Source organism: Cryptomeria japonica, chromosome 6 (genome assembly GCF_030272615.1).
Source record: "Cryptomeria japonica chromosome 6, Sugi_1.0, whole genome shotgun sequence".
Lineage (NCBI taxonomy): Eukaryota > Viridiplantae > Streptophyta > Pinopsida > Cupressales > Cupressaceae > Cryptomeria > Cryptomeria japonica.
Window position 1 is genome coordinate 477,544,394 of NC_081410.1, and position 24,599 is coordinate 477,568,992.

The following is a 24,599-nucleotide window of genomic DNA, read 5'->3' on the forward strand; positions in this document are numbered from 1 at the left end:
TGGGAGGAGATGTTACTTCATTATCATTATCTAAATCATAGTCTTGGAGAGATCCATCGGATGAAACATGCTGTGCCTGTTCTTCCTCTTGTCTATCATTCTGTACCATCGATTCCATGGATTCTTCCACTCGAACTGTTCTATCTTCTGGCCTGGAAGAAGTACCTGGTGTTTGATCTTTGTTAGCACCTTGCTTTTTCTTGGAAGGCTCTTTCTTTTCTGATCTTTCCTTTCTCTTTGAACCTCTCGGATGGAGATTGCCCTCACTGGCACATCGAAGGTTACCTTCTCCTGAATTCCTAGGATTAGGATTGCCTTCACTAACACTGGCTCCACCTTCGGCTGGCTTTTCTTCCAAAGTAAAAGACATGGCTATGCCTTGTTCTCTCAACTTCTGATGTTGAATGTCTACCCATCTGCGAGTACAAGACAAGACTGGTGCCATCAATTCATCTAAATCCACGGCCTCGGGCTCATTCCAATTCAAACTAATTGTTTTGCTCTCTCTATCATATGAAGATTGGATGTGCCTGCCGTTGTCCTGAGCTTGGTCGGCCACTCTGTAAATCTTACATTTCCTGATGAAATCCAAAGGCAATCTAGAATGTATCTTTCGTTTCACTTCGAGATCATCTAGGAGATTCATCATAAAATCTTCAATCTGGTACTCATGTCTAAATCTTCTACCGACTGTCTCCTCTAAATGTCCATGAGGATCAAAACTATTCCTCCAAGCAAAAGATGAAAAAGGATACAAGGCTAACTCCCTCTCTGCGTCATCCATGGCTGAGACATTGGGACATACCTCAACTGAATTACCCAAAATAATAGGTACCTGAACTCCATTCTGATGTCTGTGTCTGAATGCCTTCACATATGCTGCCAACTGCCTTGTTACTTCAAGTAACACAATCCTGTCTGTCGGGTATCTCGGCAACATATATGGAGGTAAAGGACATCCATACACTCTAATGTAAGTGAACTTGGGAAACTGAATGAACCAAGCACCGTACCTCTTGATTAATTCCTGGGCATCCTGAGATAATCTATTGTGAATCCCTCCTTGCAACGTCCTTGTGATGTTCATCGTGAAAGTATCATTGATTAACTTGTAGTTCTTCCCTGGTGGATGATGCAAGTGGGTATAGGATTCACAAACTCTGACCTCGCCGGGTCCTCTTCCAATCACTCCTCTGTGAGGTAGTCCTGCGTACTCAACGCTCCTGATTAAGGCATAGATGACATATGAACTCATGTGGAAGGACTTAGTAGCCCTGAGTCTTCTCAACTGTACGTCTAAGCAATGGCTAATTATCCTAGCCCAATGTATTGTACCCTTTCCTTGAACAATCACCTGGATGAAATAAAACATCCATTTCTCAAAATAGAAGGCATGAGGTGCTCCTGTAACTCTGTTGAGCATGGTAATCAAATCTCTGTACTCCTCTTGGAAATCGATCCGGTGTGGTGTGTTCGGTACTTTGCTCAGACGGGGACGACTCTTGAGTAGCCAGTTCTTGTTGATTATGCTTAGACAAGCATCTGGATCGTCATCGTACATTGATCTGGCTCCTTCAATGCTCTTGTATATCATGTCCCTGTGCTCTGGAAGATGGAAGGCTTCACTTATGGCCTCCTCTGAAAGGTACGCCAAAATGTTTCCCTCATTGGACACAATTGTCCTGGACTGTGGATTGTAATGACGGGCACACTCGATCATCAACTCGTGGCACTGAATAGCTGGAGGAAAACCGGCCGCCTTGATAATGCCACTCTCTATTATTCTCCGGGCGACAGGTGATGGCTTGCCGATGTAAGGGACCTCTCGGAACTTCTTCGTACTAAAGTTCCCCAAGTTTGTATCTCCAATGTTGCTCCACTTGGACACGATCTTGGTCTCCACTTCTTCAGTCTTCTGATCTTCTTTCATGAGAGCCGAGCGACTGGTGGATGCTCCCGCCTTTGGGGTCGCCATACCTACACAACATTTCATTATAAGAAATAGATTTTGCAATAAATAACGTAGATAAGAGAGATAGATTTTAGGAAACCTCATGATAAGTCCCTAGAGTTATCATTTCCTAAAATACAACGATTGAGCTAAGAGATTTTAAAATTCAAAATTTGAAATATGACGATGAATGAATAAAACAATAATAATTAAATCGCCATACCTCGATAGAGAGCTAACTCTAGAATGCAAAAACAAAATTTGCCTAAGCAAAATTGAGGTATAAAGATAATCTTCAATATGATCCCCTCAAATTTGATTTCGCCACCTCTGGAGAGAATGTGATCTTCAATTTCGCACAAATAAATCACCAAGTCCTTAGCAAATTCGCCTTAGGCGTGGTCTTGGATGGATCTTCAAATTCGCTCTACCTTTGATCTTCAATGCAATTCACACCTCTTCCAACACACTTCGCACGCCTCACACCACCTTGGGAATGTCTACGCCACCTTTGGTTTGAAGTCGCACCACCTTTGGTTTGAAGTCGCACCACCTTTGGAATGTCTAAGCGCGCCACCCTTGGTCTTCAATGCAATTCGCACCACCTTTGGAGTGTCTTTGCCACCTTGGATAAATAAAACTCGCACTATATTCGCCTCTTGTCAACTCGCATAAAGGAAGGTAAAAATAATGATGTAGAAAATGATAATTCTACCCCCCTTATATAGCGCTTGCATCCTTTACCCCTTAGGCCGACTTAATAAAAACAAAACCATTTTTTAAATGATTTGCAATGAAATAACAAGGCCGACCTCCATATATGAGCGCTCAAATCGATTTTTTTTTTTTATTAATTAATTAATTAATTACTAATGCCTTGCGTTTTTTAATTGCAAATTTCGATTTTTAAATAAGGCAAAAATAATTAATAAATGTTAACGCCACATTAAATGCCAATAAAAATGGATTTTTTTAATTTTTAAATTGATTTAGCATTTAAAGTAAATTCGAATTGTTTAATTTGGCGCCAAAAAATATGTAAATAGAGGGACGTACCTCATCGCTCTGGTCCCTTGATGAGGGACAGGAGCGATTCACCATCTTTGGCATGATTCTTGCGTTTTCGACGTTAAATTCCTTCATTTCCACGTCCCAAATCGATCATCTGGTGGTCTTTCGAACTTGAATTTCTTCCTTGTGCGAGCAAGTGCATCCTATGACCATTATCGCCCTGGTCCCTTGGAGAGGGACAGGAGCGATCTCCATGTTTTTATGTTCATCTTGTATCTTTGACCTTCGAAAAATCATTGCTTGTGTCCTTTGCGCTTATTCCCATTCGCTTCATTATGTGTTTGGACGTATTTAAAGGGACCATCGCCCTTGTCCCTTGGAGAGGGACAGGAGCGATCCATGTTTTCTCCTTGACCTTGGCAACTTTACACTTTGATCTCCTTTGCAATGTCCTCCAAATGTCGTCCTTCGCATTTCCTATCCTCATGTCGCCTTGATCTTTGAAGGAACGTGAGTGTTTTTAATGATATCGCCCTGGTCCTTGTCCAAAGGACAGGAGCGATGGGAGACTTTTACCTCGATTAGCAATGTTTGGACGTTAAAAACTCTTGCAAATTGTCTTCAAACGATGCCTTGGACCATATGCTATCTTAAGACGTCTTGACTTAGCTTGATCTTGAAGCAAAACAAGGAATCCAAAGCAAATCGCCCTGGTCCCTTGGAGAGGGACAGGAGCGATCTAGTCTCCATGCTCAAAATGATGCTCATTTCACGTTCAAAACTCTTGTTTATCATCTTTTTACCATATCATGGACCTTCCAAAACATTGCAATGTCTTGTCCTTACGTAAATTTTGCATGGATTAATCTAATATATCAATATCGCTCTAGTCCCTTCCTGAGGGACAGGAGCGAAGTTCATCATAACATGCTTGTTCTTGTTTGTACCGACTTGCAATCATCTTCATTGCGTGGAATGATGTCCTTTCGACCCTCTTGGTAGCTTGAAACTTGCTTGTCTTTTGAAATCGATGCTTTAATAGAAATATCGCTCTGGTCCCTTGGAGAGGGACAGGAGCGATCTAGGTCTTTATAGTGCAAATCCTTCCATGTGATGACCTTTGCAACGTTGCGCTTGATGGAAATGCCTTGAAATGTCCTCGCCACCCTTCGTCCTAACTTGGATCGGCCTTGAACCTTGGAGGGACGACCTTGAACTCTGGAGGGACGCATCATTACCATTGTATCGCCCTGGTCCCTTGGAGAGGGACAGGAGCGATCCTTCCTTTGTGGCCTTCATCTTACTTTGCCAGGTTCCAAGTTTATATTCAACGGAGTCGTCCTTCTTCACTCTATCCGCCCATGCCTTGACATTGTTTGTAATTTTGCAACAAAGGCAATTATATCAAAAATCGCTCTGGTCCCTTGGAGAGGGACAGGAGCGAACTAGGCATTTAATGCTGGTATGGACGTCCAAAAAATCTTCAATTTATATTCAATGCATTCATCTCATGTTCTCCTTCGTTTTTGAACGTAAACTTGCCTTGACCCTTGTCTGGATTTTGCAAAATGGAGGAAATCGCTCTGGTCCCTGGGAGAGGGACGAGAGCTACAAGGTACCTCGCCCTGGTCCCTTGGAGAGGGACAGGAGCGATTTAGTCAATATAGGTCATTTTCCTTCGTTTTTTGCATCTCAAATTATATTCATTTGGCAAAGTATCTTCCTTCGGACGTCCTCAAATCATTAAGTTTTCAAAATCTTGCAAGGACAAGGCGAAATTTGAATTGTAGCTCCGGTCCTTCACTGAGGGACAGGGGCGATTTTCCTCCTGGAGGCATTTCTGTGCTCATGAAAATCTTCAATTTATATTCAAATGAAAGATCTTGTCGTTCTTTATCATTTCAAACGTAAAATTTGTCTGGACTCTGTAGGGACGATGAGATATTTGAAATTGAGCTCCCGTCCTTCACTGAGGGACAGGAGCGATTTTGCTCCTACAGGCCAAAATAACAAGATTTTTCACATTTTAACACTTCACGAGGCAAAAACAAATCAATTCCGATGCCCAGGATCAAACTTCAAAAAAGTCAAAATTTGGTCAAAATATTCAGTCAGACAAAAATTCATATTGACGGTCAACACTTAGACAAGTTTAAGCTCTGCATGAACATTCCAATTGAAAATTAGACCATTTTGGCGAAATCATTGCATTCAAAATTTGCATTCTAGAAAAGAAGCTCAAAAAAAACTCTCAAAAGTGACTGGATTTTGGCTTGAAAAGGCAATATTTACAACCCTAAGGCTTAGCCCTAAATCCAGACAACTAACGGACTAACAAAACCCTAAAAACGAAAGCGAAAACAAGCGAAAAACAAGCAAAAAGAGGGGGTCCCCATTTGCGATGGGGCGATGTGTGAAATGGTCACAACATCTGGCGACACCACTAAGAAATGTTGCAAAACATTTGGGAATCAATCTTTCTCAAGGAAGATCCAGAAAACCTCCCTCAACAAATCCAGGAGTTAAGAAACACTTACAAGAAGAGACCATCACATTGAGACAAAGTATCAAGTCCACAGTTACCCATGTGTGTGCAAATGCGTTAATTCCCCTCAACAAGACAATCATGATCTCCAGGTTCCCCTGTGATAAGCTACATAGTTTGTCTAAACTCCAAAAGCATCCTGGATAGAGCCTCGCTGCCAGTCAGACGTCCATAGTCCCGACGAGGTTATCGCCGCAAGCTCACGAACATTGCTCCATTGCCAGCCAGGCGTCTATAGCCCCGATGGAGTTACTCGCATATTCCCTTTAGCCAATTTGATATTTCCTCTTAGCTCATTTCTTTTCTTTTGATTTTTCTCATTTTTTCATCTTTTCTTTTGATACTGCTTTTCAGTTCTGTCAATTCTTTGGCTCGTGAGTAGTGAAACCCACTAGGGTTTGAGGATTGCGGTGGCGCTGAAGCTAGACTTTAGATTTTTCACTGATCACAGCTTCGCCTGTAAACCATAATGACTCGGAGATTATAAGTGTGTGAAAATATAATAACTGAAGGACAAAAATACGTGAGTTCAATAAGCTAATCTACTTCAATGCAAATATGTCCTGACTCAAAGCTTCATTAAAAGAAACTCCCTTAGTAATTCCAAAAGACCTCATGATTTTCCAAATGCATCCAACAATCCGGCAGGAAGTCAGAGCGTTATATAACAGAATCACCCAATGTCAAATGGATACCCCTCAGGACAAAAACAACTAACCTAAAAAAAACAAAAGCACCTAAACTAAGAAAAACAAAAGGCAAATCAACGCGAGAAAAACAAACAAACGGAAAACGACGAAAGCAAACTAAACTAGCTATGTACAAGGGAAGGCCTTGGCATTTTAGGATTGGAAATAGTGTTTGAGATATCTCCCATTGACAGGCAACGGGATGTCTTCTCCAGTTAAAGTCTGCAATCTAAATGCGTTTTCTCCCAATATCTCTGAAATTTGATAAGGGCCTTTCCAAAGCTTATCAAACTTATCATGTTCTCCTCTTTTCTCATGTGCTTTGTCCCAATACAGGACGAGATCTGAAATTCGGAACGCCTTGACTCTTGCTTGTCGATCAAACCATCTCTTCACCACTCCTTGGTGTTTAGCAAAGGTCTCTAGTGCTTGATCTCGTTTCTCTTCTAAATTCATCAATTGTGTCAACCTGGCTTGCACTGCATCAGTGTCTTCCATGTACTCCTGAATGAATCTCAAGGTTGGAATCCTGAGTTGCATGGGGAAGACTGGGTCTTGGCCATAAACTAGAAAATAAGGCGAAATGCCTAATGCGTTCTTTGTTCTGATTCTGTCTGCCCATAAAGCAAATCTCAACTGGGTGTGCCATTCTCTTGGACTTCTCTCTAATAATTTCTTGATAACACTGAGCAAATTTTTGTTGGTGGATTCTGCTAATCCATTACCCTGAGGATAATAATTCGATGAGAATTTGAGGGTTATTCCGTACTCAAAAGCCCAATTTGAGAATCTCAATGATGTGAATGCCGATCCATTGTCGCAAACCAACGCATAAGGGCATCCAAACCTCGTGATTATGTTCTCCTCTAGAAACTTGATTACAACTTCAGTAGAACAAACCTTAAGTGCCTGTGCCTCTGACCATCTGGTACAATAATCTGTAGCTGTAATGATGTACTTGTGTTGTGCTGAGGATGCGGGGTTAATAACACCAATAAAGTCCATTCCCCATTTAGCAAATGGTCTGGCTTCAATCACTGGATTTAGTGGCATGGCAGGATTTCTTTCTCTAATAGCTGCGACTTGACATGTGTGGCATGTCTTAATGTGAATGAATGTATCTTTAAAAAGCGTAGGCCAGTAATATCCTGCTCTTAGGATCTGGTGAGCTGTGGCGAGGTTGGCTCCATGTCCGGTTCCAAACTTGGAATGGAAATGTTCAATTATCTGCTTTGCTTCGTCTTTGCCAACACATCTCAGGTACACTCCTTCATAATTTTTCCGGTATAGGACAGATCCTTGAAGCACGTAATGTTGACACTTTAGTCTTAATGCTCTCTTTTGTGTGGGTGCCATATGAGCGGGACATCTGTGATTAAGCAAATATGTCACAATGTCTTTGTACCATTCATCAGGCGTGACATCTTCTAATTCATAAATTTGTTGGACTAATCCTGGCCCATCTATTGCTAATGTCTGTGCCAAAGCTTGTCCTCGAACAAGTTTCATGGGCTGAATCTCAATGTCAAATTCTTGGATAATGGCGACCCACTTTCCTCTTCTTTCACCTAATTCATTTTGCATGAGAAGAGTCTTGACTGCCGCATCAGGCACTATTGCATAAATCTTGGCTCTCAGGAGGTAATGTCTGAACTTCTTTACTGCCTTTACTAATGCGTATGCTTGCTTTTCAATGTTTGGATATCTCAATTCTGCATCCTTCAATGGGGTACTCATGAAAGCAATGGGATTTTCATCCCTCTCTTCACTTCTTTGGGTGAGAATGGCGGCACAAGTGTAATCAGAAGCGAAGGAATATAAATAAAATGGTTTGAGATAATCAGGGCTAATCAAAACTGGTGCCTCCATGATTGCGGTCTTTATTTCTTCAAATGCCCTTCTGGCTTGTGGAGTCCACTCAACCTTTGCATCTTTCTTTAACATCTCATTCAATGGTCTGACAATCTCGGCAAATCCAGTAATGAATTTTTGGACGAAGTTGATCTTTCCGAAAAATGATTTGAGCTCTTTCTTGCTTGCTGGCAAATTGATAGTAGATATGGCCCTCACCCTTTCAGGATCAATAGATATTCCTTTCTCTGAAATGACATGTCCTAAAAGCTTTCCTTCTGTGACTCCAAATATGCATTTCTTCGGATTAAGGGAGACACCGTATCTTCTACATCTTTGGAAGACTCTTCTCAAATCGTCCACATGATCTTCTCTCTGCCTAGAGAAAACTGTGATATCATCCATATATATAATAATGCTTTTACCAATTAAATCTCTGAAAGCGATATCCATAGCTCTCTGGAATGTGGCCCCGGCGTTTATGAGTCCAAAAGACATTCTCTTATAGGCAAATGTTCCCCATTTGGTGGTGAAAGCAGTCTTTATTCGATCTTCAGGTTCGACTAGGACTTGATTGTATCCTGAATATCCGTCTAGGAAGGACATCATCTGCGATCCATTGACGATCTGCAGTACTTCATCCAATGATGGGAGCGGATAGTTATCTTTCTCTGACGCTCTATTAAGATTTCTGAAATCCACACACAATCTGATCTCTCCGTTTTTCTTTCTAACAGGCACCAGGTTGGCGACCCACGTCGAATGTCTTACTGGGAAGATGATTTTAGCAGTGAGTAACTTCTTCACTTCTTGGTATATCAGCGGTTCTAACAAAGGATTGACGGGTCTTTGTCTTTGCCTGAATGGCTTGCTTCCTGGTTTCAACGGGATTGTGTGAGTGATAATCGTAGTGTCGTAGGTCTTGAGATCTTCATAGCTCCATGCAATGACATCTGGGAAGTCCCTCATGTTTTTTAGGATTCCTTCTTTTTCAATTGCTGTGCAGGACTTTCCAATGAAAACATTTTTAACTTGTGTCTCATCACCTAGATTGATCGCGTCACACATATTGCCTTCTACACTGTGATTCTTCTTTTCTTTCAACTTGTCAGGATCAAAAATCCTTTCTAATTCAACCATTCCTTTCGGAATAGTGTTTGTCTTTAAGTTCAGAACTCCTTCGGCATCGAACTCAGCTTCACCTACTTCATCTTCATCTATGATCTGTGTTAAGAAAACGTCCGTGCTGGTTAGGAAGTCTAGAATGTGCTTGTCGTCTTCGAAAACTTGGAAATTGGTAATGTTATCTGGGACTGAAGGGACTGATATTAACTCGATTGTAAACTTCTTTAATCCTTCCATTGCTAATGGAATCAATGAGCTCGCGGCCTGTGCAAGTGAATTGGCCACTTGATTCTGATGTCTATAAATTGAATTGATATTGAAAGCATCAAAACTTTCAATTAGATCCCAGACTCGATTTCTATACTTGGTTGGCCTTTTGTCATGACAGACATATTGCTTCCTGATTTGCCTTATTGCGATTTCTGAGTCTCCGTATACTTGCAGTATCTTTGCCCCCTTTTGGATGGCCAACAGTAATCCATGAACCAAAGATTCATATTCTGCTACGTTGTTGGTGCAAGGGAACTGTAATCTGTGAGCGGCAAGGTATGTTTCTCCTTTAGGACTAATTAATTCATATCCGGCTCCGGATCCTTGTTTGGACTTAGATCCGTCGAACCTTAGCGTCCATATCTGATTTTCTTGATTGTCTGTTTCTGGACTTTCATGACTTTCATCTGTTGTATCGGACGAAACTTCATCTTCTACAGAACTCTCGGTGTCTGTAGAGCTTTCATTCTCTGAATCTTGAGCTTCCTCTACAATTAGTGTCTGCGGGATTCTTTTGTTTACTTGCTCCAATGCGGTCTGGCATAAAGCACAAGATAATTCTGAGTGGACGGCATTGTGAATTCTACACCAATTCGGAAGGAGCAACTCTCGAACAGATGCTAGATTGCCAAGTTGCACACTTTGCTGGATGTTTCTTTGTACAAATCTTCTGAAGTTTTCAAACATCCCTTCGTCCTCTTGGTCGGATCCTTGATCGCTTTCAATGACGATCTCAGTTGACTCCATGACCTCTTGTTGGGTATTCTCATCTTGTATATCTTGTATCATCAAGATCTCCTCTACTTTTGGTTTATATGTTCCTAGGTCGGACTCTAAAAATAGGACTTCATTGTCCTCTCCATATTCAGTTATCATCAATCTCAACCTTGGGGTGCTATCAATTTTAATCTGGTTTGGAACTCCTCTCCATGGTAGCCACATGTGTGCGAAATCGGTCGATACATATCCATTCAACTTTCGGGACCAATCTCGACTCAGGAGCATTCCATATGAATCTGGAATATCCACTACTGATATATCTATAAAATTCTGGACTCTTGGGTCTGCGGCCAATTGCATGTGAATGTTGTTCAATTCTCCCATGACTGGAACTTCTGTCTTGTCAAGCTGAGTGACTTTCCTCTTGGTAGGTGCGGGAGTTATTCCAAGTCTTTGACAAACGGCTAAAGGCATGACATTGCTTGAGGCTCCGGAATCATAAAGGCAATTGTGCAATAATTTTCCAAATATTCTGACTGATAGCAGGAACGGGGCCGGTTCGTCCTTTCCTTGAGAAGGTACTGAATTCTCTTCACTTGGTTCTTGATGTTTAATTTGATTGATCTTTGAGTGATCTTCCTTCGCTGGGCTCTCCTCTTTTGATTGACTGGCTTGGCTTGCAGATTTTCCTTTTTTAACCACCTCTTTCTTGATTGTAACTTCCTTCTCGGGTAGAACCAAGTTAGTGGTGAGGTTCTCTTTGACTGTAGGCTGAGCTTTCTTTGCTTCGCCTCTTTTGAGTAATACTTTTCCTTCCAACATATCTTCCTTTTTAGCTGGGAAGGTTATAGTTTGAACCATGCACTCATTTTGCTCGAGTTGTTCTTGAGAATCGGCTTCCTCTTGAGTCACATTGATAGTGGCTTGAACATTTGTCCTTGTTGCACTAGGTTCACTCAAACTATTGATCACTGCCTCTTTAATTTCAGACACTTTGAGCAACTCATAGAGTGGTAAACTTACCTTGACTTTCTTGAGTTCATCTAACACCAAGGCGGCCAATCTTTTCATTTCATTTCCCGCAGGAGGTGAAATATTTCTTTGTCTGTATTCTTGAGTGTTTTGTGGATATTCAGGGACGTTGCTGGCTTGGGGATCCGGCGGAGTTGAAAAATTGTTTGGAGGAATCGATGTTGTTAATGGTTCAGGATTTCTCTGATTCCTGTGATAAACTCTTTGGTTTGCACCTCCTGATGATTGGTGGAACACTTCCTTGATTCCCTCTACTAGGACACTGTCGTTTAATGGTGGGAAATAGTATTCTAAATCCTCTACAGGTCCATTTGCAGATGCTGGCGGAAATTGAGATCCTGGTGGTACCATCGGTCCATTGGCCGATTCTGGAGGAAATCTCCCATTTTGTTCTTGACTAGTTTCTTCTTGTGAATACCTGCAGGTTTCAACGATCATGGCTTGACCATACTGCGTGGTTGGAACAATTTCGTACCCTGTGGTGGGAGGGTTTTCAGGCGGATTGGTAGTACGCATCTCTTGTTGGAAAATGTCGGCCGCAATCTTGAACTCAGGACACTGCAACTCGGAATGTTGGTTCGTGTTGTGGAGTCTGCACCAACTGGACAAGGCCGCTTCGGCTAAAAACACTTTGCCCGAAGAGGGGTTCTCTTGACTTTGCGCATTTGGTGGATTGTCCAAAGGCGTCACCACATTTCCATTGTTCGGAGCTGTATTCCATGGTCTTCTTTGGAAGCCTTGATTGTTATTTCCTTGATAATTGTTTCTGAATCCTTGATTATTATTGCCTTGGAAATTCTGGTTGTTCGCGTGTTGGCCGTGGTTGGCCCTCTGCATGCTCTGGAGTTGATTATTCTGGTTCCTCAGGTGGGTGACCTCAGTTGATAACTTCTTGACTTGCTCAATCAGCTCTTTCATTTCATCTTTCTCTTCTTGTGTCCTTGACGAATTTGTAGCATTTTGCAGGTACACAGGTTGAGCGGGTGGGGCTTGAGAAATTGGAGCTCCTGGGTGAAGGACCAACTGATTCGCTGGCTGTACATTGGGATATGTCGCTTGCGGAATTGGATTCATGACTGGAGTTTGGTTGGCCAAAGCGGTGCCAACTGCCTGCATCTGGTTAGGTGCTGCGACGGGTCCCATATGTAGTAGTGGTCCAGTGATGTTTTGTCCCATGTGCTTACTCACTTCAATGGCTCTTGTATATGCCGCATTTAGATCATTCGGAGTTGGATGTGTCCTTACGAACATCGCTGTGAGATGATCTAAGGCTCCATAGTAAATTTCCCTTGGATCTGCAATAAGATAAGGAGGACGTAGCATTGTGTATGCTCGGTGAAATCTGTCGTTGAAAGAAGTAATAGGTTCATGTTCTCTCCTTCGAACCTCAACAAATTGTCTATATAACTCTGCTGGCGTAGTTGGGATGCCAAATTTAGCAATGAACGCGTCTTTCATCGCATCCCAAGTCCTGATGGATCCTGTAGGCAAATGAATAAACCAAAAGTATGCCTCTTCTCCCAATGAGTAGGGAAAAAGCCTACATGCCACATCTCCATATTCAATTTGTCTGTTACGAAGAAGGTCCTCGAACATCTTGATGTGATCTTCTGCCGTGCGATGGAAATCACTAACATTGAACTTGGAACAAAAGTGTTCTGGATTCTTCAGCATATCATGATAAACTGCAAATTCCAACGGTGATGGATTGTTGACTAGCCACGTCGCACCATTAAGTACATGAGGAGGAGGAGGTGGTGGTGGAGCACGATGAGCCATTGTATTCCTTGAAACTGAACTTGATGAACTAGCTTGGCTCTTTGTTTGTGAAATTGCTTGGATACTAGATTGGATCGCTGCTTGGACTTGTTCTTGGAGAACTTGTGATGACTCAGGAGATCCTTCCAATCTTAGTTCGAACTCTTTGGGGGTGTCCTCTCTCTTAACTCGCTTTGCTTTGGAAGTGAACTGAAGTTCGCTTAGATCTTTGATGCCTGGTGTAGACCTTAACAACCTTTGATGTTTCTCGGGCGAGAATGAACCAATGCGATCCAGCGTGAAGTCTCTGCAGGGATTATTGTGGATTCCTTTGATTGCGAAGATTCCTAGCTATGACCCTTTGATGTTCTTCGGCTATATCTTCCTCTTGCTCTAAGATGATTCTGACTCTGTTATATTCGACTTGACTTCTCCTTGCGTTCCAAGCTACTTGATTCAATTCGGAAATGATGTCTTCTTGGGTATTGCCTATTTGCAAATTGGGTTGCACCACTTGATTCCGTCCTTCATCTGGCAACACCATCGTACTTCATGATCATGTTCGCAATGTTTTTCTCTTTTCAAAATCTTCGGACTTCGAACTTTGAAACTAAAGAGAGCCCTCCTTCTAGCGCCAATTCTGTTGACGTGTATTTTGTACACAATCATACACAGAATAAAATACCGACAGGCATCTTATCCTCTCTTGAGAAAATAGTCTCTAACTGCTGAAGATCTGCAAAAAGGATCAGTTAGATGGACTCCAAGGTTCTTTTAGTGGGGTCTCCACGTGTGGACAAGCTTTTAGTGGTATGATGTGATTTGCTGTTTCCTTCAAGGCTTCTTACGGATTCAATAGTTCGAAGATTTCACTAATCTAAAAAGAACTTTCAAAAAATGGAAAAAGATAGGGTTTAAGGGGTCTAATCTAGCCTAACCCTATGAACGACTTAGCATGAATGAGATTTGGCAAGACTCAACCAACTTCAATTTTGCCATAAGACAACAACTCAACTGAAATTAGTGCGATCTTCTAAGGTAATAATGATGTTCAATGCATCAAAGACCAAGGACACTACTACGAAGGTACATATCCTAGATACGAAAATGCTTGAAGGTTAAGGACTCAAGGTGTTTTCCAGTCGACCACACAAGGCGTTCCTACAATCAGCAAGAAGCTAGTGGTTTGGATTGCGAATCCTACCAAATATCAAATCTCACACTTAGTCTTTCTAATTAACAAACTACTTTGATTGAGCGAGATTCAAGTACATCCAACAACCATGAAGATAACTTAAGAAATTTGCAACAAAACACCATAACTTCAATATTTTATTGATTTCCAAGTCATCATATACAACAATTGCTTGAACTTCTCTCTTCAAGACTCAATCTTGCTACAAAATAAAAATTGCTTACAACTCTAATTTCTCAACTCTATTCTCTATTTCTCTATTGACTATTCTGTTACAAATGAAATGAAAAAATGGGGGTATAAATAGCATCCCTAGTTACAATGAAAGGTCCAGATTGAAAGTAAATCAATGGACAAGATCATGACACCTAAACCCTAATTAGGGTTTGTTACAAATGACCTCCCTTTTACTGAACAATATTAAATACATAGCCAAATATTAAATTTGGCACAAAAATCTAGGAGGTATCAGCCAATGAGAAATAAGATGTCATGTCATCTGTAACAACCTTTCATCTAGAATCTTATTCCCTTTCCAATTCTCTTTCTTAGCATATGCAATGAATTTTGTCACGATTCCTTCGATTTCTGTGCTTGGAATCTCGGGAAGATTCTTGATACTCTCTTCTAAGTGGATAACCTGATCAAATGCATCTAGAAGAGCTGTGTCCCAGGTAGGTTCAAGTTCCTTTGTTCTATCAATTAGGAGCATGGTGGCATACATTTGATCATACTGCTCATCTGTAACATCTGCGTCCTTGCGGAAGATGATCTTGATTCTATCTTCAAATTCTTGTAAATCCACATCTGTCTCGACCTCGATCCTTCTGCCAAGAATGGTACGAAGTACCTCAAATACTCTGTCCTGGATCGGATTGATCACCTCCTCAACTTGACCACATCTAATACTGATGTCCTCAAAGAGAACACTCTTTATATGGAGTAAGGTTGACCACTGAAACAAACTGTGAGAATCGCCTTCCAAGATCTTCTCTTGTGCTAAAATTCTTCTGGATGTATGTCTTATAACTTTCAAGACAGGAATGACAACGTCCTTGGTATGGGCAAATGCAGCTACTGTTGCCATCAATCTGTGGATTATCTCAAGAACTTGGATAGCCTGGTGGGTGATCTTCGACATCCTTGTAATAAACTCAATGGCCACCGTGTGAGATCTATCCATCCAATTACATGTACGCTGGACCATATTCCTGAATCTTTCTGCTTCATTGATTGATTGAAGGGGCAATGCCTGCAATGGTGATCTAACTGGATCCTGACGTCCCAAAGGTTCATTGATGTGACTGAAATATGTTCTCCATGCACCGACCTCTTTCTCAAGCTTTCTATTCTTCTCTACTTCTTCTCTAAATTTATCCTTCAATGCCTCAAATGTGTCGGTGGCATCATCTAAAGTCTGCTCTGCTGTGGATGGTCCTAACTCAACAGTCTGTATATGATAGTCTTCTGCTAGGATCTCACCCTCATATTTGTCTGCCGCCGGTGTAGCTATCTGCAGTTTTCTAGATCCAGTCTCATCTCGAATCATCTTGGACATCTTTGTAGCCTTCTTCTTCTCTGTTGTCATATGTGAGCGTCCAACAAGGCTCTCTAGATCGATTGCACTGTCCTCGTCCTCAATTACGATCACCTTAGTCAATCTTTCCTTCAACCAATCTGGGATATTTGATCTTGTCTCTTGAACTTGAATTTCTTTGTGTACTACTTCTTCTTGTCTGGGAGGAGATGTTACTTCATTATCATTATCTAAATCATAGTCTTGGAGAGATCCATCGGATGAAACATGCTGTGCCTGTTCTTCCTCTTGTCTATCATTCTGTACCATCGATTCCATGGATTCTTCCACTCGAACTGTTCTATCTTCTGGCCTGGAAGAAGTACCTGGTGTTTGATCTTTGTTAGCACCTTGCTTTTTCTTGGAAGGCTCTTTCTTTTCTGATCTTTCCTTTCTCTTTGAACCTCTCGGATGGAGATTGCCCTCACTGGCACATCGAAGGTTACCTTCTCCTGAATTCCTAGGATTAGGATTGCCTTCACTAACACTGGCTCCACCTTCGGCTGGCTTTTCTTCCAAAGTAAAAGACATGGCTATGCCTTGTTCTCTCAACTTCTGATGTTGAATGTCTACCCATCTGCGAGTACAAGACAAGACTGGTGCCATCAATTCATCTAAATCCACGGCCTCGGGCTCATTCCAATTCAAACTAATTGTTTTGCTCTCTCTATCATATGAAGATTGGATGTGCCTGCCGTTGTCCTGAGCTTGGTCGGCCACTCTGTAAATCTTACATTTCCTGATGAAATCCAAAGGCAATCTAGAATGTATCTTTCGTTTCACTTCGAGATCATCTAGGAGATTCATCATAAAATCTTCAATCTGGTACTCATGTCTAAATCTTCTACCGACTGTCTCCTCTAAATGTCCATGAGGATCAAAACTATTCCTCCAAGCAAAAGATGAAAAAGGATACAAGGCTAACTCCCTCTCTGCGTCATCCATGGCTGAGACATTGGGACATACCTCAACTGAATTACCCAAAATAATAGGTACCTGAACTCCATTCTGATGTCTGTGTCTGAATGCCTTCACATATGCTGCCAACTGCCTTGTTACTTCAAGTAACACAATCCTGTCTGTCGGGTATCTCGGCAACATATATGGAGGTAAAGGACATCCATACACTCTAATGTAAGTGAACTTGGGAAACTGAATGAACCAAGCACCGTACCTCTTGATTAATTCCTGGGCATCCTGAGATAATCTATTGTGAATCCCTCCTTGCAACGTCCTTGTGATGTTCATCGTGAAAGTATCATTGATTAACTTGTAGTTCTTCCCTGGTGGATGATGCAAGTGGGTATAGGATTCACAAACTCTGACCTCGCCGGGTCCTCTTCCAATCACTCCTCTGTGAGGTAGTCCTGCGTACTCAACGCTCCTGATTAAGGCATAGATGACATATGAACTCATGTGGAAGGACTTAGTAGCCCTGAGTCTTCTCAACTGTACGTCTAAGCAATGGCTAATTATCCTAGCCCAATGTATTGTACCCTTTCCTTGAACAATCACCTGGATGAAATAAAACATCCATTTCTCAAAATAGAAGGCATGAGGTGCTCCTGTAACTCTGTTGAGCATGGTAATCAAATCTCTGTACTCCTCTTGGAAATCGATCCGGTGTGGTGTGTTCGGTACTTTGCTCAGACGGGGACGACTCTTGAGTAGCCAGTTCTTGTTGATTATGCTTAGACAAGCATCTGGATCGTCATCGTACATTGATCTGGCTCCTTCAATGCTCTTGTATATCATGTCCCTGTGCTCTGGAAGATGGAAGGCTTCACTTATGGCCTCCTCTGAAAGGTACGCCAAAATGTTTCCCTCATTGGACACAATTGTCCTGGACTGTGGATTGTAATGACGGGCACACTCGATCATCAACTCGTGGCACTGAATAGCTGGAGGAAAACCGGCCGCCTTGATAATGCCACTCTCTATTATTCTCCGGGCGACAGGTGATGGCTTGCCGATGTAAGGGACCTCTCGGAACTTCTTCGTACTAAAGTTCCCCAAGTTTGTATCTCCAATGTTGCTCCACTTGGACACGATCTTGGTCTCCACTTCTTCAGTCTTCTGATCTTCTTTCATGAGAGCCGAGCGACTGGTGGATGCTCCCGCCTTTGGGGTCGCCATACCTACACAACATTTCATTATAAGAAATAGATTTTGCAATAAATAACGTAGATAAGAGAGATAGATTTTAGGAAACCTCATGATAAGTCCCTAGAGTTATCATTTCCTAAAATACAACGATTGAGCTAAGAGATTTTAAAATTCAAAATTTGAAATATGACGATGAATGAATAAAACAATAATAATTAAATCGCCATACCTCGATAGAGAGCTAACTCTAGAATGCAAAAACAAAATTTGCCTAAGCAAAATTGAGGTATAAAGATAATCTTCAATATGATCCCCTCAAATTTGATTTCGCCACCTCTGGAGAGAATGTGATCTTCAATTTCGCACAAATAAATCACCAAGTCCTTAGCAAATTCGCCTTAGGCGTGGTCTTGGATGGATCTTCAAATTCGCTCTACCTTTGATCTTCAATGCAATTCACACCTCTTCCAACACACTTCGCACGCCTCACACCACCTTGGGAATGTCTACGCCACCTTTGGTTTGAAGTCGCACCACCTTTGGTTTGAAGTCGCACCACCTTTGGAATGTCTAAGCGCGCCACCCTTGGTCTTCAATGCAATTCGCACCACCTTTGGAGTGTCTTTGCCACCTTGGATAAATAAAACTCGCACTATATTCGCCTCTTGTCAACTCGCATAAAGGAAGGTAAAAATAATGATGTAGAAAATGATAATTCTACCCCCCTTATATAGCGCTTGCATCCTTTACCCCTTAGGCCGACTTAATAAAAACAAAACCATTTTTTAAATGATTTGCAATGAAATAACAAGGCCGACCTCCATATATGAGCGCTCAAATCGATTTTTTTTTTTTATTAATTAATTAATTAATTACTAATGCCTTGCGTTTTTTAATTGCAAATTTCGATTTTTAAATAAGGCAAAAATAATTAATAAATGTTAACGCCACATTAAATGCCAATAAAAATGGATTTTTTTAATTTTTAAATTGATTTAGCATTTAAAGTAAATTCGAATTGTTTAATTTGGCGCCAAAAAATATGTAAATAGAGGGACGTACCTCATCGCTCTGGTCCCTTGATGAGGGACAGGAGCGATTCACCATCTTTGGCATGATTCTTGCGTTTTCGACGTTAAATTCCTTCATTTCCACGTCCCAAATCGATCATCTGGTGGTCTTTCGAACTTGAATTTCTTCCTTGTGCGAGCAAGTGCATCCTATGACCATTATCGCCCTGGTCCCTTGGAGAGGGACAGGAGCGATCTCCATGTTTTTATGTTCATCTTGTATCTTTGACCTTCGAAAAATCATTGCTTGTGTCCTTTGCGCTTATTCCCATTCGCTTCATTATGTGTTTGGACGTATTTAAAGGGACCATCGCCCTTGTCCCTTGGAGAGGGACAGGAGCGATCCATGTTTTCTCCTTGACCTTGGCAACTTTACACTTTGATCTCCTTTGCAATGTCCTCCAAATGTCGTCCTTCGCATTTCCTATCCTCATGTCGCCTTGATCTTTGAAGGAACGTGAGTGTTTTTAATGATATCGCCCTGGTCCTTGTCCAAAGGACAGGAGCGATGGGAGACTTTTACCTCGATTAGCAATGTTTGGACGTTAAAAACTCTTGCAAATTGTCTTCAAACGATGCCTTGGACCATATGCTATCTTAAGACGTCTTGACTTAGCTTGATCTTGAAGCAAAACAAGGAATCCAAAGCAAATCGCCCTGGTCCCTTGGAGAGGGACAGGAGCGATCTAGTCTCCATGCTCAAAATGATGCTCATTTCACGTTCAAAACTCTTGTTTATCATCTTTTTACCATATCATGGACCTTCCAAAACATTGCAATGTCTTGTCCTTACGTAAATTTTGCATGGATTAATCTAATATATCAATATCGCTCTAGTCCCTTCCTGAGGGACAGGAGCGAAGTTCATCATAACATGCTTGTTCTTGTTTGTACCGACTTGCAATCATCTTCATTGCGTGGAATGATGTCCTTTCGACCCTCTTGGTAGCTTGAAACTTGCTTGTCTTTTGAAATCGATGCTTTAATAGAAATATCGCTCTGGTCCCTTGGAGAGGGACAGGAGCGATCTAGGTCTTTATAGTGCAAATCCTTCCATGTGATGACCTTTGCAACGTTGCGCTTGATGGAAATGCCTTGAAATGTCCTCGCCACCCTTCGTCCTAACTTGGATCGGCCTTGAACCTTGGAGGGACGACCTTGAACTCTGGAGGGACGCATCATTACCATTGTATCGCCCTGGTCCCTTGGAGAGGGACAGGAGCGATCCTTCCTTTGTGGCCTTCATCTTACTTTGCCAGGTTCCAAGTTTATATTCAACGGAGTCGTCCTTCTTCACTCTATCCGCCCATGCCTTGACATTGTTTGTAATTTTGCAACAAAGGCAATTATATCAAAAATCGCTCTGGTCCCTTGGAGAGGGACAGGAGCGAACTAGGCATTTAATGCTGGTATGGACGTCCAAAAAATCTTCAATTTATATTCAATGCATTCATCTCATGTTCTCCTTCGTTTTTGAACGTAAACTTGCCTTGACCCTTGTCTGGATTTTGCAAAATGGAGGAAATCGCTCTGGTCCCTGGGAGAGGGACGAGAGCTACAAGGTACCTCGCCCTGGTCCCTTGGAGAGGGACAGGAGCGATTTAGTCAATATAGGTCATTTTCCTTCGTTTTTTGCATCTCAAATTATATTCATTTGGCAAAGTATCTTCCTTCGGACGTCCTCAAATCATTAAGTTTTCAAAATCTTGCAAGGACAAGGCGAAATTTGAATTGTAGCTCCGGTCCTTCACTGAGGGACAGGGGCGATTTTCCTCCTGGAGGCATTTCTGTGCTCATGAAAATCTTCAATTTATATTCAAATGAAAGATCTTGTCGTTCTTTATCATTTCAAACGTAAAATTTGTCTGGACTCTGTAGGGACGATGAGATATTTGAAATTGAGCTCCCGTCCTTCACTGAGGGACAGGAGCGATTTTGCTCCTACAGGCCAAAATAACAAGATTTTTCACATTTTAACACTTCACGAGGCAAAAACAAATCAATTCCGATGCCCAGGATCAAACTTCAAAAAAGTCAAAATTTGGTCAAAATATTCAGTCAGACAAAAATTCATATTGACGGTCAACACTTAGACAAGTTTAAGCTCTGCATGAACATTCCAATTGAAAATTAGACCATTTTGGCGAAATCATTGCATTCAAAATTTGCATTCTAGAAAAGAAGCTCAAAAAAAACTCTCAAAAGTGACTGGATTTTGGCTTGAAAAGGCAATATTTACAACCCTAAGGCTTAGCCCTAAATCCAGACAACTAACGGACTAACAAAACCCTAAAAACGAAAGCGAAAACAAGCGAAAAACAAGCAAAAAGAGGGGGTCCCCATTTGCGATGGGGCGATGTGTGAAATGGTCACAACATCTGGCGACACCACTAAGAAATGTTGCAAAACATTTGGGAATCAATCTTTCTCAAGGAAGATCCAGAAAACCTCCCTCAACAAATCCAGGAGTTAAGAAACACTTACAAGAAGAGACCATCACATTGAGACAAAGTATCAAGTCCACAGTTACCCATGTGTGTGCAAATGCGTTAATTCCCCTCAACAAGACAATCATGATCTCCAGGTTCCCCTGTGATAAGCTACATAGTTTGTCTAAACTCCAAAAGCATCCTGGATAGAGCCTCGCTGCCAGTCAGACGTCCATAGTCCCGACGAGGTTATCGCCGCAAGCTCACGAACATTGCTCCATTGCCAGCCAGGCGTCTATAGCCCCGATGGAGTTACTCGCATATTCCCTTTAGCCAATTTGATATTTCCTCTTAGCTCATTTCTTTTCTTTTGATTTTTCTCATTTTTTCATCTTTTCTTTTGATACTGCTTTTCAGTTCTGTCAATTCTTTGGCTCGTGAGTAGTGAAACCCACTAGGGTTTGAGGATTGCGGTGGCGCTGAAGCTAGACTTTAGATTTTTCACTGATCACAGCTTCGCCTGTAAACCATAATGACTCGGAGATTATAAGTGTGTGAAAATATAATAACTGAAGGACAAAAATACGTGAGTTCAATAAGCTAATCTACTTCAATGCAAATATGTCCTGACTCAAAGCTTCATTAAAAGAAACTCCCTTAGTAATTCCAAAAGACCTCATGATTTTCCAAATGCATCCAACAATCCGGCAGGAAGTCAGAGCGTTATATAACAGAATCACCCAATGTCAAATGGATACCCCTCAGGACAAAAACAACTAACCTAAAAAAAACAAAAGCACCTAAACTAAGAAAAACAAAAGGCAAATCAACGCGAGAAAAACAAACAAACGGAAAACGACGAAAGCAAACTAAACTAGCTATGTACAAGGGAAGGCCTTGGCATTTTAGGATTGGAAATAGTGTTTGAGATATCTCCCATTGACAGGCAACGGGATGTCTTCTCCAGTTAAAGTCTGCAATCTAAATGCGTTTTCTCCCAATATCTCTGAAATTTGATAAGGGCCTTTCCAAAGCTTATCAAACTTATCATGTTCTCCTCTTTTCTCATGTGCTTTGTCCCAATACAGGACGAGATCTGAAATTCGGAACGCCTTGACTCTTGCTTGTCGATCAAACCATCTCTTCACCACTCCTTGGTGTTTAGCAAAGGTCTCTAGTGCTTGATCTCGTTTCTCTTCTAAATTCATCAATTGTGTCAACCTGGCTTGCACTGCATCAGTGTCTTCCATGTACTCCTGAATGAATCTCAAGGTTGGAATCCTGAGTTGCATGGGGAAGACTGGGTCTTGGCCATAAACTAGAAAATAAGGCGAAATGCCTAATGCGTTCTTTGTTCTGATTCTGTCTGCCCATAAAGCAAATCTCAACTGGGTGTGCCATTCTCTTGGACTTCTCTCTAATAATTTCTTGATAACACTGAGCAAATTTTTGTTGGTGGATTCTGCTAATCCATTACCCTGAGGATAATAATTCGATGAGAATTTGAGGGTTATTCCGTACTCAAAAGCCCAATTTGAGAATCTCAATGATGTGAATGCCGATCCATTGTCGCAAACCAACGCATAAGGGCATCCAAACCTCGTGATTATGTTCTCCTCTAGAAACTTGATTACAACTTCAGTAGAACAAACCTTAAGTGCCTGTGCCTCTGACCATCTGGTACAATAATCTGTAGCTGTAATGATGTACTTGTGTTGTGCTGAGGATGCGGGGTTAATAACACCAATAAAGTCCATTCCCCATTTAGCAAATGGTCTGGCTTCAATCACTGGATTTAGTGGCATGGCAGGATTTCTTTCTCTAATAGCTGCGACTTGACATGTGTGGCATGTCTTAATGTGAATGAATGTATCTTTAAAAAGCGTAGGCCAGTAATATCCTGCTCTTAGGATCTGGTGAGCTGTGGCGAGGTTGGCTCCATGTCCGGTTCCAAACTTGGAATGGAAATGTTCAATTATCTGCTTTGCTTCGTCTTTGCCAACACATCTCAGGTACACTCCTTCATAATTTTTCCGGTATAGGACAGATCCTTGAAGCACGTAATGTTGACACTTTAGTCTTAATGCTCTCTTTTGTGTGGGTGCCATATGAGCGGGACATCTGTGATTAAGCAAATATGTCACAATGTCTTTGTACCATTCATCAGGCGTGACATCTTCTAATTCATAAATTTGTTGGACTAATCCTGGCCCATCTATTGCTAATGTCTGTGCCAAAGCTTGTCCTCGAACAAGTTTCATGGGCTGAATCTCAATGTCAAATTCTTGGATAATGGCGACCCACTTTCCTCTTCTTTCACCTAATTCATTTTGCATGAGAAGAGTCTTGACTGCCGCATCAGGCACTATTGCATAAATCTTGGCTCTCAGGAGGTAATGTCTGAACTTCTTTACTGCCTTTACTAATGCGTATGCTTGCTTTTCAATGTTTGGATATCTCAATTCTGCATCCTTCAATGGGGTACTCATGAAAGCAATGGGATTTTCATCCCTCTCTTCACTTCTTTGGGTGAGAATGGCGGCACAAGTGTAATCAGAAGCGAAGGAATATAAATAAAATGGTTTGAGATAATCAGGGCTAATCAAAACTGGTGCCTCCATGATTGCGGTCTTTATTTCTTCAAATGCCCTTCTGGCTTGTGGAGTCCACTCAACCTTTGCATCTTTCTTTAACATCTCATTCAATGGTCTGACAATCTCGGCAAATCCAGTAATGAATTTTTGGACGAAGTTGATCTTTCCGAAAAATGATTTGAGCTCTTTCTTGCTTGCTGGCAAATTGATAGTAGATATGGCCCTCACCCTTTCAGGATCAATAGATATTCCTTTCTCTGAAATGACATGTCCTAAAAGCTTTCCTTCTGTGACTCCAAATATGCATTTCTTCGGATTAAGGGAGACACCGTATCTTCTACATCTTTGGAAGACTCTTCTCAAATCGTCCACATGATCTTCTCTCTGCCTAGAGAAAACTGTGATATCATCCATATATATAATAATGCTTTTACCAATTAAATCTCTGAAAGCGATATCCATAGCTCTCTGGAATGTGGCCCCGGCGTTTATGAGTCCAAAAGACATTCTCTTATAGGCAAATGTTCCCCATTTGGTGGTGAAAGCAGTCTTTATTCGATCTTCAGGTTCGACTAGGACTTGATTGTATCCTGAATATCCGTCTAGGAAGGACATCATCTGCGATCCATTGACGATCTGCAGTACTTCATCCAATGATGGGAGCGGATAGTTATCTT

At 41.5% G+C, this 24,599-nt stretch overlaps 1 protein-coding gene across 2 annotated transcripts in view; it reads left to right on the forward strand.

The window, feature by feature from the left end:
• The window catches only part of LOC131051006 (mitogen-activated protein kinase 15), a 121,774-nt gene that overhangs the window by 45,268 nt on the left and 51,907 nt on the right, over positions 1-24,599 (forward strand). The window lies entirely within an intron of this gene.